Raw genomic sequence first — 16,670 nt, 5'->3', positions numbered from 1 at the left:
CAATAAAAGAATTTAGTGTGATCTCTAACTTTAAGATTAACACATTAAAAACTGAAGTCCTAGATATGCATCTTCCCTTGGAGTGGAAAAAAGAGATAGCTTCCAAGTTTCAATTTGAATGGAAAAAATCTAGAGTGAAATACTTAGGGGTATACTTAACTAGACAATATGATCAACTATATGAAGCTAATTATCCAAGATTGATAAATGACATATCCCAAGATACTGCCAGGTGGACAGAGCAGTTCATATCATGGACAGGCCGAGCAAATGTATTAAAGATGAATGTACTCCCACGTCTATTATACCTCTTTCAAGCCCTACCAATAAGGATTCCGGCGGCATCCTTTCAGAATTTCACAAAATATGCACACGTTTCCTATGGGCAGGAAAAAAAACGCTTGAAAACTTTATATCGGGGAGTTAAGGAAGGAGGTTTGGGGGTTCCAAATTTAAAATTATATTATTATGCGGTACACATCTCACAAGCAGTTCTCTGGCACTCAGATAGAGACACACGTAGATGGGTCCAACTGGAATCAGAGTTCCTACAGATGTACTCCGCCTCCACACTGTTATGGATTCCACGTAAGTTACGTCCTAGGAACATACAGGACTCACCAGTAATCGCATTTACACTTGCAATATGGGATAGAATAACCAAACGCTACGGGATGATATCATCTCCACCAGCTTTATTTCCAATACGAGACAATCCGGACTTTCCAGCCGGAAAAGATGGACAATTTTTTAAGCAGTGGACTGTTATTAATTTACTATTTATAAATGATATATCTACAACGCATATATTCCCTACGTTTAAAGATATGCAAATAAGATACAATATCCCTACGCAAGGTTTCTATCAGTTTCTCCAACTTCGTAGCTTCCATAAAGTATGTTACCCAGCTCAAAGATCGGAAAGCAAAACCCCATTGGAGTGTCTTTGCTATAAAAGGGCTCCCTCTAAGGGTCTTATATCTATAATTTACCAACTTATACTTAATTTCGGTAACCCTGTCCGTACCTCCCACGAATTGGCGTGGGAAAAAGACCTCGAAAAACAACTAGAGGTGGAGATATGGGACCAGATAAAACAAAATCTGGTGTTGATTTCTCTCTCAATCCGATATAGAGAAAATGCATTTAAATTATATACCAGATGGTACATGACCCCAGAGAAGATAGCTCGTATATACCCCAACACATCTGACCAATGTTGGAGGGCCTGTGGACAAAGAGGTACATTGCTTCATATCTTTTTTGAATGTCCAAAAATAGTAGAAATATGGAAAGAAATATATAGATTAATATTACAGATTACAGGGGTGGATATCCCATTTAGGCCAGAATATTTCCTCCTGCCTCAAAAAGTCCCAGGGGCACAGAAAGCAACACAAAAACTTATATGGTATATGCTCAGCGCTGTTAAAATTAAGATAGCATCACATTGGAAAACACAGACCATTCCATCGATCACAGCAATAAGGGCAGGGATATGGGATGTATACCACATGGAATACATGGCTAGTTTTGTAGAAGATAACGAGCTTGCCTTCAAAAGCATATGGTCCCCCTGGTTAAAATATCATAATCTCCCCTTACCATTTACATTTGGGCTATAAAATAGTATGGGTAAAAAGACAAATGAAAACCAGTACGTGATTAAACCCCTAAGTGGGGCCAATTTCCCGATTCTGAAAATAACATGTAAGATGGAAATGAAAAATTGTATGGTAACTTGAGTGAACCCGAATATAACCCGACTGTGTACCCCGCCCTTTCTTCCCTAATACCCTAACTTTCCCTTTCTTTTTTCTGTTTACCCCTACCCCCCACCCCACCCCATATATAGGAATGTATATGTTTATATAGGTACAATTTTGAAAACCTTTCAATAAAACAATTAAGCAAGTAATTACCAGACCATAGTCCCTGGTAACACAAGAGTGTAAAAAAGAAGTGCCTCCTGTTTTTATTCAGTAAGGCTCTAGATAGTGTGGATAAATTGTCCAGGCATTTGGACACACAGGGGTTTGTTCTGGTTCATTCTTTCTGACGGGGTCCTTCTTGGATGAACGGGGCCATGTGCACTGCGGGGGGGGGGCGGATGTGGCGTGTGCGGAGAGAATTGGATTTGGGTGAGTTTTTTTTGTTTCTTTGCGGGGAAAATGCTGGCTGCATGATTTTGCACTGCAATATGGATCTCGCTTTGGGGAAGAACCCCGCCCGAGTCTGGTTCTCTCTGCGCGGGTTGCATCTGCCCCACCCGCGGTGCGCATGGTTTTGTCCATCTGGGAGGGATTTTGTCGGAGGGAATGAACTAGAATAACCCCCACAGTTATGTAACACATTCACAATCTAAGCAATTTTTAAATATGCTGTCACCATCCGCCTGGAGGGTCTATATACGATTGATGTTTTACAATGCACTATAATGCACATGATTATAAATATGTAGACAATGGATAAAGATAGCGGCGACTAATTGTTTAAAAACAGATTTAAAAAGGAAGTTACTGATCTGACGCTGCCGGACACAACACCGGGTCCTCTCTGCTGCCTCCTCGACACTCCTCTGCTGATTGTCGAGGAGGCAGCAGAGAGGACCCGGTGTTGTGTCCGGCAGCGTCAGATCAGTAACTTCCTTTTTAAATCTGTTTTTAAACAATTAGTCGCCGCTATCTTTATCCATTGTCTACATTTTTCCTACGAGCAGCTTACCACTGCTTTTTTCTTAAAGACTGGCAGACACCCTTTATTGAGGGAATATTGTTTATTTATTGAAATTTGGGTAAACACAAGTGGCGCTTCTCATCCAATCTTCACAAAATGATTATAAATATGTTTGTGTTTACATTTCAGGGGCGCCCCAGATCACCGCGGCAACCATCCCTGAAACCTACGGGCAGCCAGCGTATCAGATGCTTCGGGAGCGGTGACGCAGGACGGGGGCCGGGCTAGCCAGTAGAGTGAGAGACTACGGGTTGCCAGGGTAACCACCAGCGTCACAGAGAGGCGGGCTAGTGTGGAGGGCGGAAGCCAGAGACGTCAGAGGGGTGAGAGTCCTCTGGTCTCCCGGACGACGGCAGTAAACAACTGACGCACGTCCGCCCCGCAGCATGACACACCTGGAGACGGCCGGAAGTACAGGGCAGGATCACAGAGACGAGGGAACGCTGGGGGGCGTGGGTGAGTTGTTTGGAGTGTATTTATTGATTGTATTTGCACCATGTATTTGTCCTGATGAAGGGGTGATATCTTCGAAACTGTAGACGAGTAAAGTTTTCACTTTTTTGCACCGTTAAAAAAAAAAATAATGCTGAACATCGCTGTGACGGTCACTAGGAGCAGATACGCTTTTGTATTTGGGATGAACAACTTCACATCCACTCTCCTGAAAGAACTTGTAACTCTCCTAATAATTGGTCTCAATCTGGGGATCTACTATCAGTTTGTCACCTACAACTGCTATTTTAATATACTGACTGTGACTTCCATCAGCATTGCAGTCTGGTCAGTGATTGCCAATAGGCGGAGAAGCAGCAGTCCCCCCACAACACAAGAGTAGGATGTACGTGCTCAATCAGGCACTTGCACAAACTGGTTTCCCTTCCAGAGGGCTAGAAACTTTAATGCTTTGATGAAAATAGTGCTCATTCTAGCACCATTGAGATACTGACCAGACTGTGCTAGAAGCACCAGGCAGAAAAGAACAACTGTATGGGTGCTAAACTGAACACTAGATCAAGATCCTTCATGTGTTATTACTAAATAAACACAAATTGACACAAAAAATGCTAGCATTGCCCACATTTGTTATATAAATACAAATAAGAAATGGGTACTTGTTGATCGCATGCCTTAAGTTAAGGTACTTAAGGCATGCGATGGACGCGATTTTCTGTCAATTACCAGCTTTAATTGGCAGTCTCCTCTACCTACTCCCGACTGTTGGCCTCTCCCTCCGCCCTGAACCGCTCCTTATATGTCAGGCTATGATGTCATAGTAACGGAACGGGCTAACATAAATCTTCAATATAGAAAAAATAAATACTTTAGGTGGGGCAACCGCCCAGGAAAATTGTAAGCCAATTTGGTTAAAGCATCCATGGGCCATAAACCTATCTCTTCAATAAAAAACAGACATCGGTGACACTACTGTCGATCAGGACCAGATTGCTAGCACCTTCTTGTCCTACTTTGAATCTCTATACCAAGCCCCCTCAGCATATCCCACTAATATATCAAATTTCCTACAACAGGCCCAATTACCCCAGCTCTATTCCAAACAAAGGGACTTTCTAATGTTGCCCATTACTGAGGGTGAGGTTGAAAATATCATCAAAACAATGCCTCTGCATAAGACCCCGGGCCCGGATGGTCTTTCGGCAGCTTATTACAAACTACTCTCCCCCCAGGTAACTCCTTATTTAGTCCAGTTATATAATTCAATTTATACAGGCCAACCCGCCCCTGCCTACTTTAATGAGGCCCGAATAATTGTCATACCCAAACCCAATAAGGACCCTAATTTAGTGTCTTCTTATAGACCCATTTCTCTCCTCAACCAGGATCTAAAGATTTTCACCAAACTTATTGCCTCCTGCCTCTAATCAGTTCTCCCCGCCCTCCTGTCACCTCAACAGACAGGGTTCCTGAGAAACCGGCACTCAGTACATAATGTTAGGTCATTGATTGCGGCCATGTATAAAACCCACCTCACTCAATACAGACAAACAATTGTCCTTAGCTGTGATGTAGACAAGGCCTTCGATAGAGTATCCTGGCAATACTTTACGGCCATGCTTCAGACTCAGAATTTTGGTCCAGAGTTCATTTATTTCTTTCAGACCCCCTCTACATATCTCACTATTATCAACTCAAACTCTGCTTTCTTTCAATTATTCCAGGGTACTCGTCAGGGCTGTCCCTTGTCCCCTCTACTGTTTAATATGGCTTTAGACCCGCTTTTAAGACACTTCTTACTCAATAAGAGTTGGAAAGGTATACAGTTAGCACACACTGAACTTAAGGTGTCAGAATTGCGGGCGACCTGTTGCTTTACATGTCCAACCCAAAACAAGCTATCCCCACTATGATCCCTATATTGTCAGAATTTGAAAAAGTTGGAGGTTTCAAAATAAACTACTCCAAGTCGAAAACGTTGGCCTTTTTCCCAGAGGCAAAATTGGGTTGGGGCAACTCCTTTACTTTTAAATGGGCTCCCAGAGATGGAATTACGTACCTCGGCATTAAAATACCAACGCACCCCTCTCAATTATACACACGGAACTTCGGACCACTATGGTCCAAAACCACAGCTGACCTCACCAAATGGGCCCATTTACCCTTATCCTACATAGGTAGATGTTACTTATACAAAATGATCACTCTTCCCCAATTTTTGTACACACTACAAATGCTACCAATTATCCCTCCTAAAAGAGACATTGCTAGATTTAACAGGGAACTTTCTAAGTTCCTATGGTCAGGAAAGCGCCCACGGATATCCCTTTTTAAAATGCAGCGGAAAAGGGAGTTAGGGGGCCTCAACCTGCCATGCCTCAGAACATATGCTATAGCGGCCAACTACCGCATTGCAACAGACTGGATATCGGGTACTGACACTTATGCTAATTTCTCTGAAAAACAGTGCTTTGTTCCGGAGATACATTTAGTAGCGTTATTACACAAGACCCCCCGGGCTCTTCCAGAAGCAGTGAAGGGTAACGTTCTCCTTAATACCACTTGCTTGGCATGGCGGTCAGTTAGGTCTGCGATCCATAATTCTAGGTATACGTCCATTTTTCTCCCTTTCTGGGGCAACCCCAGTTTCATACCCAGCCACTATACTGGGTTTAGGTCTTGGAATATCGGAGGCCTCAACTATATTTTGCGAATCTTCTGACAGTTGATTCCCTGACCATCCTAACTCACACAGGCTTAAAAGATAAATATCCTCAACTTCAGATACCACTATTTGTTTATGTACAGGTAAGGAGTTATGCTCAATCTGTGTTATGATCGTTCGGCCCAAACGCTAAGCCTTGTGCGCTCGACAAAATCTTACATGCACGGTTAGATAGCCCCCTCTCGACTTCTCATATATATGACCTATGCCGGAAGTGTATAGCATTAGACCAACCTCCAAGGGGTTTCCTAAAGTGACTTTCCTGAATTGACCATGAAATCAATGTTGACAGCCTATCAGTTTCTAAATACAATCCTAGTATCTACCTCCTATTTGGAGATGCACCAAAAGCTTTTGCACAGATCCTATTTCACTCCAAAACTTAAATTACTCACTGGAGGTGCCCCTGACACTAACTGCTACAAATGTGGTAGTCCTGACGCAGACCTGGTACACTGTATGTGGAACTGTACCATCGTACAGACTCTTTGGTCTGAATTTCAGGAATATATTAAACTGAACCTTTGTATAGATTTCACCATCTCCAAAGCTTGGATATTCTGGGGACAGTATTCCTCCCCAGACCGGAAAAACTTTTCCCCAGGTACTCGTTTATTACTGATCAAACTAGCAGCGACGATCAAAAAACTATCTTGTCAGAATGGATCTCCCCGAATCCCTCCTCAATGTCCTTGGCCTTGCCTAGAATATCTAATCTATTCATGATGGATTGGACAGAAACCTCAATCCAAAAAGAAAAAAATGACTGCAAAATTCTTGGTTGCCATATATCCACACCATATCCCCCCCCCCCCCCCCTCTGAAAGATGCCCTTAGAAGCTGTTTCTCCGATACCACTTGGTACCTTACAGAATCTCTGAGTAGGGATCCTCCCTTCTGAAATTTTTGTTGATAATTGCTATATGAATGCACTGTTGTGTTCTAAGATGCTCTGGGAACATCTCTTAGAAAACACAGACAGCGTCTTTATGCTTAATGGAGAAGTGGAAACTGTAGCAGCTGCGCTAGGACTAGCTGCATTCTGCATAATGAATCGCATGACAGCAGATTGGAGCTTCTGGGGAGAGCTGGCTGTGTCTGTCCTATGCGCAGTGGACGGTTTGACCACATTAGCCATGGCCATAACAACAACTATCTGGGTGGCCTATGCTGGCTATATTGTATTTAAGATAACCTACACGATCAGCAACACAATAATAATGCTGAACATCGCTGTGACGGTCACTAGGAGCAGATACGCTTTTGTATTTGGGATGAACAACTTCACATCCACTCTGCTGAAAGAACTTGTGACTCTCCTAATAATTGGACTCAATCTGGGGATCTACTATCAGTTTGTCACCTACAACTGCTATTTTAATATACTGACCGTGACTTCCATCAGCATCGCAGTCTGGTCAGTGATTGCCAATAGGCGGAGAAGCAGCAGTCCCCCAACAACACAAGAGTAGGATGTACGTGCTCAATCAGGCACTTGCACAAACTGGTTTCCCTTACAGAGGGCTAGAAACTTTAATGCTTTGATGAAAATAGTGCTCATTCTAGCACCATTGAGATACTGACCAGACTGTGCTAGAAGCACCAGGCAGAAAAGAAGAACTGTATGGGTGCTAAACTGAACACTAGATCAAGATCCTTCATGTGTTATTACTAAATAAACACAAATTGACACAAAAAATGCAAGCATTGCTCACATTTGTTATATAAATACAAATAAGAAATGGGTACTTGTTTCCTAGCACGGCGCCCGTCGGGGTTGATCGCATGCCTTAAGTTAAGGTACTTAAGGCATGTGATGGACGCGATTTTCTGTCAATTACCAGCTTTAATTGGAGGTCTCCTCTACCTACTCCCGACTGTGGGCCTCTCCCTCCGCCCTGAACCGCTCCTTATATGTTAGCCTATGATGTCATAGTAACGGAACGGGCTAACATAAATCTTCAATATAGAAAAAATAAATACTTTAGGTGGGGCAACCACCCAGGAAAATTGTAAGCCAATTTGGTTAAAGCGTCCATGGGCCATAAGCCTATCTCTTCAATAAAAACAGACATCGGTGACACTAATGTCGATCAGGACCAGATTGCTAGCACCTTCTTGTCCTACTTTGAATCTCTATACCAAGCCCCCTCAGCATATCCCACTAATATATCAAATTTCCTACAACAGGCCCAATTACCCCAGCTCTATTCCAAACAAAGGGACTTTCTAATGTTGGCCATTACTGAGGGTGAGGTTGAAAATATCATCAAAACAATGCCTCTGCATAAGACCCCGGGCCCGGATGGTCTTTCGGCAGCTTATTACAAACTACTCTCCCCCCAGGTAACTCCTTATTTAGTCCAGTTATATAATTCAATTTATACAGGCCAACCCGCCCCTGCCTACTTTAATGAGGCCCGAATAATTGTCATACCCAAACCCAATAAGGACCCTAATTTAGTGTCTTTTTATAGACCCATTTCTCTCCTCAACCAGGATCTAAAGATTTTCACCAAACTTATTGCCTCCTGCCTCTAATCAGTTCTCCCCTCCCTCCTGTCACTTCAACAGACAGGGTTCCTGAGGAACCGGCACTCAGTACATAATGTTAGGTCATTGATTGCGGCCATGTATAAAACCCACCTCACTCAATACAGACAAACAATTGTTCTTAGCTGTGATGCAGACAAGGCCTTCGATAGAGTATCCTGGCAATACTTTACGGCCATGCTTCAGACTCAGAATTTTGGTCCCGAGTTCATTTATTTCTTTCAGACCCCCTCTACATATCTCACTATTATCAACTCAAACTCTGCTTTCTTTCAATTATTCCGGGGTACTCGTCAGGGCTGTCCCTTGTCCCCTCTACTGTTTAATATGGCGTTAGACCCGCTTTTAAGACACTTCTTACTCAATAAGAGTTGGAAAGGTATACAGTTAGCACACACTGAACTTAAGGTGTCGGAATTGCGGGCGACCTGTTGCTTTACATGTCCAACCCAAAACAAGCTATCCCCGCTATGATCCCTATATTGTCAGAATTTGAAAAAGTTGGTGGTTTCAAAATAAACTACTCCAAGTCAGAAACGTTGGCCTTTTTCCCAGAGGCAAAATTGGGTTGGGGCAACTCCTTTACTTTTAAATGGGCTCCCAGAGATGGAATTACGTACCTCGGCATTAAAATACCAACGCACCCCTCTCAATTATACACACGGAACTTCAGACCACTATGGTCCAAAACCACAGCTGACTTCACCAAATGGGCCCATTTACCCTTTTCCTACATAGGTAGATGTTACTTATACAAAATGATCACTCTTCCCCAATTTTTGTACACACTACAAATGCTACCAATTATCCCTCCTAAAAGAGACATTGCTAGATTTAACAGGGAACTTTCTAAGTTCCTATGGTCAGGAAAGCGCCCACGGATATCCCTTTTTAAAATGCAGCGGAAAAGGGAGTTAGGGGGCCTCAACCTGCCATGCCTCAGAACATATGCTATAGCGGCCAACTACCGCATTGCAACAGACTGGATATCGGGTACCGACACTTATGCTAATTTCTCTGAAGAGCAGTGCTTTGTTCCGGAGATACACTTAGTAGCGTTATTACACAAGACCCCCCGGGCTCTTCCAGAAGCAGTGAAGGGTAACGTTCTCCTTAATACCACTTGCTTGGCATGGCGGTCAGTTAGGTCTGCGATCCATAATTCTAGGTATACGTCCATTTTTCTCCCTTTCTGGGGCAACCCCAGTTTCATACCCAGCCACTCTACTGGGTTTAGGTCTTTAGGTCTTGGAATATCGGAGGCCTCAAGTATATTGCGAATCTTCTGACAGTTGATTCCCTGACCATCCTAACTCACACAGGTTTAAAAGATAAATATCCTCAACTTCAGATACCACTATTTGTTTATGTACAGGTAAGGAGTTATGCTCAATCTGTGTTATGATCGTTCGGCCCAAACGCTAAGCCTTGTGCGCTCGACAAAATCTTACATGCACGGTTAGATAGCCCCTTCTCGACTTCTCATATATATGACCTATGCCGGAAGTGTATAGCATTAGACCAACCTCCAAGGGGTTTCCTAAAGTGACTTTCCTGAATTGACCATGAAATGTTGACAGCCTATCAGTTTCTAAATACAATCCTAGTATCTACCTCCTATTTGGAGATGCACCAAAAGCTTTTGCACAGATCCTATTTCACTCCAAAACTTAAATTCCTCACTGGAGGTGCCCCTGACACTAACTGCTACAAATGTGGTAGTCCTGACGCAGACCTGGTACACTGGATGTGGAACTGTACCATCGTACAGACTCTTTGGTCTGAATTTCAGGAATATATTAAACTGAACATTTGTATAGATTTCACCATCTCCAAAGCTTGGATATTCTGGGGACAGTATTCCTCCCCAGACCGGAAAAACTTTTCCCCAGGTACTCGTTTATTACTGATCAAACTAGCAGCGACGATCAAAAAACTATCTTGTCAGAATGGATCTCCCCGAATCCCTCCTCAATGTCCTTGGCCTTGCCTAGAATATCTAATCTATTCATGATGGATTGGACAGAAACCTCAATCCAAAAAGAAAAAAATGACTGCAAAATTCTTGGTTGCCATATATCCACACCATATCCCCCCCTCTGAAAGATGCCCTTAGAAGCTGTTTCTCCGATACCACTTGGTACCTTACAGAATCTCTGAGTAGGGATCCTCCCTTCTCAAATTTTTGTTGATAATTGCTATATAAATGCACTGTTGTGTTCTAAGATGCTCTGGGAACATCTCTTAGAAAACACAGACAGCGTCTTTATGCTTAATGGAGAAGTGGAAATTGTAGCAGCTGCGCTAGGACTAGCTGCATTCTGCATAATGAATCGCATGACAGCAGATTGGAGCTTCTGGGGAGAGCTGGCTGTGTCTGTCCTATGCGCAGTGGACGGTTTGACCACATTAGCCATGGCCATAACAACAACTATCTGGGTGGCCTATGCTGGCTATATAGTATTTAAGATAACCTACAAGATCAGCAACACAATAATAATGCTGAACCTCGCTGTGACGGTCACTAGGAGCAGATACGCTTTTGTATTTGGGATGAACAACTTCACATCCACTCTCCTGAAAGAACTTGTAACTCTCCTAATAATTGGTCTCAATCTGGGGATCTACTATCAGTTTGTCACCTACAACTGCTATTTTAATATACTGACCGTGACTTCCATCAGCATCGCAGTCTGGTCAGTGATTGCCAATAGGCGGAGAAGCAGCAGTCCCCCCACAACACAAGAGTAGGATGTACGTGCTCAATCAGGCACTTGCACAAACTGGTTTCCCTTACAGAGGGCTAGAAACTTTAATGCTTTGATGAAAATAGTGCTCATTCTAGCACCATTGAGATACTGACCAGACTGTGCTAGAAGCACCAGGCAGAAAAGAAGAACTGTATGGGTGCTAAACTGAACACTAGATCAAGATCCTTCATGTGTTATTACTAAATAAACACAAATTGACACAAAAAATGGAAGCATTGCTCACATTTGTTATATATAAATACAAATAAGAAATGGGTACTTGTTTCCTAGCACGGCGCCCGTCGGGGTTGATCGCATGCCTTAAGTTAAGGTACTTAAGGCATGCGATGGACGCGATTTTCTGTCAATTACCAGCTTTAATTGGAGGTCTCCTCTACCTACTCCCGACTGTTGGCCTCTCCCTCCGCCCTGAACCGCTCCTTATATGTCAGCCTATGATGTCATAGTAACGGAACGGGCTAACATAAATCTTCAATATAGAAAAAATAAATACTTTAGGTGGGGCAACTGCTAAGGAAAATTGTAAGCCAATTTGGTTAAAGCGTCCATGGGCCATAAGCCTATCTCTTCAATAAAAACAGACATCGGTGACACTACTGTCGATCAGGACCAGATTGCTAGCACCTTCTTGTCCTACTTTGAATCTCTATACCAAGCCCCCTCAGCATATCCCACTAATATATCAAATTTCCTACAACAGGCCCAATTACCCCAGCTCTATTCCAAACAAAGGGACTTTCTAATGTTGGCCATTACTGAGGGTGAGGTTGAAAATATCATCAAAACAATGCCTCTGCATAAGACCCCGGGCCCGGATGGTCTTTCGGTAGCTTATTACAAACTACTCTCCCCCCAGGTAACTCCTTATTTAGTCCAGTTTTATAATTCAATTTATACAGGCCAACCCGCCCCTGCCTACTTTAATGAGGCCCGAATAATTGTCATACCCAAACCCAATAAGGACCCTAATTTAGTGTCTTCTTATAGACTCATTTCTCTCCTCAACCAGGATCTAAAGATTTTCACCAAACTTATTGCCTCCTGCCTCTAATCAGTTCTCTCCTTCCTCCTGTCACCTCAACAGACAGGGTTCCTGAGGAACCGGCACTCAGTACATAATGTTAGGTCATTGATTGCGGCCATGTATAAAACCCACCTCACTCAATACAGACAAACAATTGTCCTTAGCTGTGATGCAGACAAGGCCTTCGATAGAGTATCCTGGCAATACTTTACGGCAATGCTTCAGACTCAGAATTTTGGTCCCGAGTTCATTTATTTCTTTCAGACCCCCTCTACATATCTCACTATTATCAACTCAAACTCTGCTTTCTTTCAATTATTCCGGGGTACTCGTCAGGGCTGTCCCTTGTCCCCTCTACTGTTTAATATGGCGTTAGACCCGCTTTTAAGACACTTCTTACTCAATAAGAGTTGGAAAGGTATACAGTTAGCACACACTGAACTTAAGGTGTCGGAATTGCGGGCGACCTGTTGCTTTACATGTCCAACCCAAAACAAGCTATCCCCGCTATGATCCCTATATTGTCAGAATTTGAAAAAGTTGGAGGTTTCAAAAAAAACTACTCCAAGTCGGAAACGGCCTTTTTCCCAGAGGCAAAATTGGGTTGGGGCAACTCCTTTACTTTTAAATGGGCTCCCAGAGATGGAATTACGTACCTCGGCATTAAAATACCAATGCACCCCTCTCAATTATACACACGGAACTTCGGACCACTATGGTCCAAAACCACAGCTGACTTCACCAAATGGGCCCATTTACCCTTATCCTACATAGGTAGATGTTACTTATACAAAATGATCACTCTTCCCCAATTTTTGTACACACTACAAATGCTACCAATTATCCCTCCTAAAAGAGACATTGCTGGATTTAACAGGGAACTTTCTAAGTTCCTATGGTCAGGAAAGCGCCCGCGGATATCCCTTTTTAAAATGCAGCGGAAAAGGGAGTTAGGGGGCCTCAACCTGCCATGCCTCAGAACATATGCTATAGCGGCCAACTACCGCATTGCAACAGACTGGATAAACTTTTCCCCAGGCACTCGTTTATTACTGATCAAACTAGCAGCGACGATCAAAAAACTATCTTGTCAGAATGGATCTCCCCGAATCCCTCCTCAATGTCCTTGGCCTTGCCTAGAATATCTAATCTATTCATGATGGTTTGGACAGAAACCTCAATCCAAAAAGAAAAAAATGATTGCAAAATTCTTGGTTGCCATATATCCACACCATATCCCCCCCTCTGAAAGATGCCCTTAGAAGCTGTTTCTCCGATACCACTTGGTACCTTACAGAATCTCTGAGTAGGGATCCTCCCTTCTCAAATTTTTGATGATAATTGCTATATGAATGCACTGTTGTGTTCTAAGACGCTCTGGGAACATCTCTTAGAAAACACAGACAGCGTCTTTATGCTTAATGGAGAAGTGGAAACTGTAGCAGCTGCGCTAGGACTAGCTGCATTCTGCATAATGAATCGCATGACAGCAGATTGGAGCTTCTGGGGAGAGCTGGCTGTGTCTGTCCTATGCGCTGTGGACGGTTTGACCACATTAGCCATGGCCATAACAACAACTATCTGGGTGGCCTATGCTGGCTATATTGTATTTAAGATAACCTACACGATCAGCAACACAATAATAATGCTGAACATCGCTGTGACGGTCACTAGGAGCAGATACGCTTTTGTATTTGGGATGAACAACTTCACATCCACTCTCCTGAAAGAACTTGTAACTCTCCTAATAACTGGTCTCAATCTGGGGATCTACTATCAGTTTGTCACCTACAACTGCTATTTTAATATACTGACAGTGACTTCCATCAGCATCGCAGTCTGGTCAGTGATTGCCAATAGGCGGAGAAGCAGCAGTCCCCCCACAACACAAGAGTAGGATGTACGTGCTCAATCAGGCACTTGCACAAACTGGTTTCCCTTACAGAGGGCTAGAAACTTTAATGCTTTGATGAAAATAGTGCTCATTCTAGCACCATTGAGATACTGACCAGACTGTGCTAGAAGCACCAGGCAGAAAAGAAGAACTGTATGGGTGCTAAACTGAACACTAGATTAAGATCCTTCATGTGTTATTACTAAATAAACACAAATTGACACACAAAATGCAAGCATTGCTCACATTTGTTATATAAATACAAATAAGAAATGGGTACTTGTTTCCTAGCACGGCGCCCGTCGGGGTTGATCGCATGCCTTAAGTTAAGGTATTTAAGGCATGCGATGGACGCGATTTTCTGTCAATTACCAGCTTTAATTGGAGGTCTCCTCTACCTACTCCCGACTGTTGGCCTCTCCCTCCGCCCTGAACCGCTCCTTATATGTCAGCCTATGATGTCATAGTAACGGAACGGGCTAACATAAATCTTCAATATAGAAAAAATAAATACTTTAGTTGGGGCAATCGCTAAGGAAAATTGTAAGCCAATTTGGTTAAAGCGTCCATGGGCCATAAGCCTATCTCTTCAATAAAAACAGACATCGGTGACACTACTGTCGATCAGGACCAGATTGCTAGCACCTTCTTGTCCTACTTTGAATCTCTATACCAAGCCCCCTCAGCATATCCCACTAATATATCAAATTTCCTACAACAGGCCCAATTACCCCAGCTCTATTCCAAACAAAGGGCCTTTCTAATGTTGGCCATTACTGAGGGTGAGGTTGAAAATATCATCAAAACAATGCCTCTGCATAAGACCCCGGCCCCGGATGGTCATTCGGCAGCTTGTTACAAACTACTCTCCCCCCAGGTAACTCCTTATTTAGTCCAGTTATATAATTCAATTTATACAGGCCAACCCGCCCCTGCCTACTTTAATGAGGCCCGAATAATTGTCATACCCAAACCCAATAAGGACCCTAATTTAGTGTCTTCTTATAGACCCATTTCTCTCCTCAACCAGGATCTAAAGATTTTCACCAAACTTATTGCCTCCTGCCTCTAATCAGTTCTCCCCTCCCTCCTGTCACCTCAACAGACAGGGTTCCTGAGGAACCGGCACTCAGTACATAATGTTAGGTCATTTATTGCGGCCATGTATAAAACCCACCTCACTCAATACAGACAAACAATTGTTCTTAGCTGTGATGCAGACAAGGCCTTCGATAGAGTATCCTGGCAATACTTTACGGCCATGCTTCAGACTCAGAATTTTGGTCCCGAGTTCATTTATTTCTTTCAGACCCCCTCTACATATCTCACTATTATCAACTCAAACTCTGCTTTCTTTCAATTATTCCGGGGTACTCGTCAGGGCTGTCCCTTGTCCCCTCTACTGTTTAATATGGCGTTAGACCCGCTTTTAAGACACTTCTTACTCAATAAGAGTTGGAAAGGTATACAGTTAGCACACACTGAACTTAAGGTGTCGGAATTGCGGGCGACCTGTTGCTTTACATGTCCAACCCAAAACAAGCTATCCCCACTATGATCCCTATATTGTCAGAATTTGAAAAAGTTGGAGGTTTAAAAAAAAACTACTCCAAGTCGGAAACGTTGGCCTTTTTCCCAGAGGCAAAATTGGGTTGGGGCAACTCCTTTACTTTTAAATGGGCTCCCAGAGATGGAATTACGTACCTCGGCATTAAAATACCAACGCACCCCTCTCAATTATACACACGGAACTTCGGACCACTATGGTCCAAAACCACAGCTGACTTCACCAAATGGGCCCATTTACCCTTATCCTACATAGGTAGATGTTACTTATACAAAATGATCACTCTTCCCCAATTTTTGTACACACTACAAATGCTACCAATTATCCCTCCTAAAAGAGACATTGCTGGATTTAACAGGGAACTTTCTAAGTTCCTATGGTCAGGAAAGCGCCCGCGGATATCCCTTTTTAAAATGCAGCGGAAAAGAGAGTTAGGGGGCCTCAACCTGCCATGCCTCAGAACATATGCTATAGCGGCCAACTACCGCATTGCAACAGACTGGATAAACTTTTCCCCAGGTACTCGTTTATTACTGATCAAACTAGCAGCGACGATCAAAAAACTATCTTGTCAGAATGGATCTCCCCGAATCCCTCCTCAATGTCCTTGGCCTTGCCTAGAATATCTAATCTATTCATGATGGATTGGACAGAAACCTCAATCCAAAAAGAAAAAAATGACTGCAAAATTCTTGGTTGCCATATATCCACACCATATCCCCCCCTCTGAAAGATGCCCTTAGAAGCTGTTTCTCCGATACCACTTGGTACCTTACAGAATCTCTGAGTAGGGATCCTCCCTTCTCAAATTTTTGTTGATAATTGCTATATGAATGCACTGTTGTGTTCTAAGACGCTCTGGGAACATCTCTTAGAAAACACAGACAGCGTCTTTATGCTTAATGGAGAAGTGGAAACTGTAGCAGCTGCGCTAGGACTAGCTGCAT

The sequence above is a fragment of the Crinia signifera genome, chromosome 1 (assembly GCF_055691185.1).
Source record: "Crinia signifera chromosome 1, ASM5569118v1, whole genome shotgun sequence".
Classification (NCBI taxonomy): Eukaryota; Metazoa; Chordata; class Amphibia; order Anura; family Myobatrachidae; genus Crinia; species Crinia signifera.
The sequence above is the reverse complement of the archived record's forward strand: the minus strand, read 5'-3'. Positions refer to the sequence as shown.